Genomic DNA, 4,787 nt, shown 5'->3' with positions numbered 1-4,787 from the left:
TTCTTCAGAGAGTTCTGGATCAGATTCTTCTTCCGAAGTTTCAACTAGAAGATTGTTGATCTTTTCTTCCAATTCTGGTTCTAGATTGAGGTTACTTAATTTTCTTTTGAGTCTGCAGTACTTACTGGTATGACCTGGTTTCCTACAATTATAGCAAATAATGCTTTTTGTTGTTGGTGGTTTAGTTTGTGTCTTGCTTTCTTTAGATTGAAATGGTTTTCTAGACTTACGAAATTTTGGTCTATTATTCCTAGGTCTGGAACTTGGAAATTGTTCTTGTTTGACAACTTTCCTAGTTTTCTTTGTAGAGCATCCTGGTATACCAAATTGCTCACAAAACGTTCCGAGTTCTTTTCTGCTTTGAGATTTTTCCTTAGCAAGTTGTCTTTGGAGTTTATCGTTTTGACAAATTTCTAAGGCTGTTTTTTGCACATAAGAGATAAGTTGACCATAAGTCAAATGGTCGTAAGGAATGATATTATCAGGGGTTAAACTTCTGATTTTTTCCCTGACCTTATCTCTTAATGATCTAGGAAGTCCTGCTAAGAATTTTTCTTTCCAGAAAGGTTGTTGACTATCTTCCCTAGTGTAAATTCTTGTAAGGAAAGTGTCTTTGTACCATTTGAAATCTCCTAAGGTTTTTCACCTGAGATTTGATAATAATTCAGCAGACCTATCTTTCCATAAAGATGGATCTCCTATGAAGTGTTAGGCTATTGTAAACACTAGAGTGTTGACAGTATCTGGGATGGTTTCACCATTATTATAAATTAGATCACCATTATCATCTATTTTGACAACTAAAAAAATATCAGACTTTTGGGCTTCAGTGAGATATTGATCCCACCAACCCTTTAATTGGCCGGTAAAACCAGATACTATAATACTGGATATGGCTTCTTCTGTGGAATCATGGGCTGTTTGGTAGGTCGTACAAACCATGGTCATGTGTTGTAACATTTGCATGATATTGTACTCAGATTTGCCATCAATGTTCCATTCATAAACATTGTTGGCGTTAAATCCATTTGTTTTTGTGCTTGTATCTTCCATGGTAAGATCCAAGGCTGTTGGTTTAGTTAAACTTTTCCATTGCTTGTTTGCAGTGACTAAGATTGGATTGATTTGTGAAGTAGTATTAGGTTCAGATTCATTATCTGAGCTTTGTTCTAGGACGGCTATGGTTTTTGTAGGTTGTCTAATTTTGAGTTTTGAAGAAGTTTCTTCAGTGGGTTGAGGAGTATCTGGAACAACCGTCGTTAATAAATTATTAATTTTATTTAATAATTCACCATGATTTTGATCAGAAGTGGCTTTAGCTTTTAATAGGTTTTGTTTAGCCTTTTGACTTATTTTGAAAGGTTTGAACAAAGGTTTTTCTAATTGTTTTGAGGTAGATGCTTGCCCTGAAGAACTACCTATTTTTAGAAGTTCAAGTTTTGGAGAGATTAATTTTTCTCCTAATACTTGGAGATATTTGTTTGTATAATTGGCCTGTTCCATAAGGCTTTTGATATCCTTTGAAGAAAGTTCTTCATTTAAGTCTTTGGTTTTAAAGGGTGCAGCTATTACTGGATTTCCCTTATCATCCCTAAGGTCAGGGAGTTGGTATTGTGTTTTTGGAGGTAGTTCGGTTTGAACCTTTTCTCCATCCTTGAGATGCCATATCGTGATGACATTAATGGTTTTGAAATCAATGATTTCTTCTTGGAAAGGATATTTTATATTGTTTTTGATGGTATAAGCATGAAACCAATCAAAAAATGGGATATTTAGTTTTACCTTTTCAAGAAAATTGTAATAGATTTCTTGAATAATAACTCTTTTAGAATTTCGGTAATTTTTAAAAAACCAATTTCTTTGGGGTTGTAATTCTTTCGAATAAAAATTATTTCGAAGTGACTCTGTATCAATAATGAACTTAGATTGTATCATAAGGTTCATTAAGAGAAGAATAGGTTGGAGATTGAATAGATCTATGATCTTCATCATCATTTTGTTGGTACACGGGTCTAGGTATGGAATTAATTGTTTCTATACCTTGGAGATTGGCTTCAGGAGTAATTATTCTAGAAGAACTACCCCGATAAGTATGTTGTGAGGCTGTTGAGAAGGATCTCCTAGCAGAATTGTATTCTGATCTAGCAACCTCAGATCTAGAGGAAAAGGAATTTCTTCTGTCAAAGATGATTTCTACTTTTCCTGTCTCAGTTTGTCTTATTTCCTGAAGTTCAGGAGTATGCCTTAGAGTTCTAGGAGTAGCCCTATCTAACAGCCAAGAAGTGGGTAAATCGACTTCATCCCATTTGATGAGTCTAGGAATTGTGACATTAGGTTTGGCCATGTCAGTGACAAATAAGGTAGTTTCCCTATCGGTTGTTTTCAGCAGAACTCTAGAGTTACAAGTATTCATAACCTTGTACTGAATTCTATATAGCAATGTTGTAGGGATAGATCCCTCCTTTATGTTTAATCCATGAAGCCTAATGTTTAGAAATAATGAGTCTAGAATATTTCTATCCAAAAGACTCACCGTTTTGTTGGGAAACAATTGAAATATACAGGACCATGTCCAAAACTTGTTTCTACGGTTCCTATTAAGGAATCATGAAAATCATTGTGCCTAGTATCTCTAAGGCATATGAGGATTGAGGCGTTAAGGCCTTCTCTAACTAAAGGTTTAACTACTACTTGAACACATCCTATGTGTAAATATTTGTATTTTCTGGCATGTTCAGCCACTGATTGTTTTGTGAGAAGATGAAATTCTTCTCCAGCTTCAAGGTCGAGCGGAATATTGTTTTCCACTATTTTGATTATGTAATCCGAATTTCGGACATGTTTGTTTTCTTCTGGGATATACAGTTCATCCTATGGAATCTTCGGTATTTCCCAGTTATCTATTGCTTGGTTAATATCTTCAAAGCAAACTTCTTCTTCGAAGATATTATTTCTTGGAGGGATTTCCTCCTGTGTTTGATTATGCTCAGTGAGCAAGTTTTGATTTGACCTATTTGAGGTAGAAGAGGAGGAGGCAGAACTTTTAATAGAAAGACGACGAGAAAGAGATCGAAGGAGGCTACTCATATTGTATGATATCTGGTATCTCACCGTCATTTGGTTTCATAAGGCATCATTTATCAATGTCAAGTTTCCATATATCCAATAAATCTGGTTTTACAGAAACTCTTTTTTTTTTTAGTCTTGGTTGCTAGATCTAAATCTTAGGACGAATATGGGAAAGATAGGCTTACTGCCCACGGCTCGGGACTTACTGCTATAATTCATCTCAAGATCTAGACCAAAGGAACCAGATCTACAGTTTGATTTATACAAAATTATAATAAACATTAATAAATCCATATTACCAGATTTATCGTAATATATGTTAACTTAACATTGATAAATATCACCCTACTTTTATATATATATATATATATATATATAGATATAGATACATGATCTCCTATTTTATTTTTACTTATATTCTCTTAATTATTATTTTTTAAATTTAAATGATCATTGATAATAAAAAAAATTACATTTTAGTTCTATTATTTTATTAATTTTAGTAACAACTTTTTTTAATTCAGCTAATTACTCATATGTAAAGATAAATGAACAACAAAACAAATAAAAATGCAAGTAATTCATATATCATCCGTAGTAAATAAAAGTAAAATGTGTATCTAAATACTACAATTCAAATAATAAGACTAAGATTGATATTAATACAATAATAATAACACTAATATTATTTAAAATAAAAATACAACAAATAATAATAATTATTATTATATTAATATTAATACTTATGCTAATTATTATTTTTTAAGTTTAAATGATTATTTATAATAAAAAAAACTACATTTTAGTTTTATTATCTTACTAATTTTAGTAACTACTTTTTTGGATTCAACTAATTATTCAAATGTAAAGACAAACCAACTAACAAAGGAAATAAAAATGCAAGGAATTAAAATATAATCTTGTAGTATATAAAAGTAAAAAGTGTATCTAAATACTACAATCCAATGTTAACAATTTTCATAATAACAAAATATAATAGTAATAATACTAATAATAATACTAAATTTCACCACTAATTTATATATTAATTTTTGTATATTATAGTTAATAAATTTTCTAATTACTTTTTTACTCATAATAATAATGTTAATAATACCAATAATAATAATATACAATAGTAACATATAATAATAATAATTATTATTATTATTATTATTAAAATATTAATATTGGTTATAATTTTACTACTATCACTACAAATAATATTTATAATAATAATATTATTAATAGTTACAAATAATAATAATACTTATAAAAATATTACAAAAAATAATATTATTAATAATTACAAATAATAATATTACTTATAATTAATATTATAGTTGAAATCATAAATAAATGAAAAAATAAAAACAAATTGGTTTTTGTAGGATTTGAATCCGAGTTCTTTTGTTACTCAGTTTTAAAATGACGAAAAAACTAAACTTTATGACATTTGTCAATAAAAGAAGATGGGTAATGTTGTAATTTTGGTGGTATCTTCTTTTCTTAATATGTAATAGATTCTACCTTATACTACATAATTATTCATTATTAATTTTTTTTCACAAATTGATATTCATATGAAGATTGTTAAAATTCGCAAATAATGAGTAATTATTTAATTTTACAAGTACTATTAATAATTTTATGCAAATAATACACAAAAATTTTGTAGGTAGTTCCTGCAAAATATAATTCTAAAACAATTGTATAAA

Source organism: Vigna unguiculata, chromosome 10 (assembly GCF_004118075.2).
Source record: "Vigna unguiculata cultivar IT97K-499-35 chromosome 10, ASM411807v1, whole genome shotgun sequence".
Classification (NCBI taxonomy): Eukaryota; Viridiplantae; Streptophyta; class Magnoliopsida; order Fabales; family Fabaceae; genus Vigna; species Vigna unguiculata.
This window is presented reverse-complemented; position numbering follows the sequence as displayed.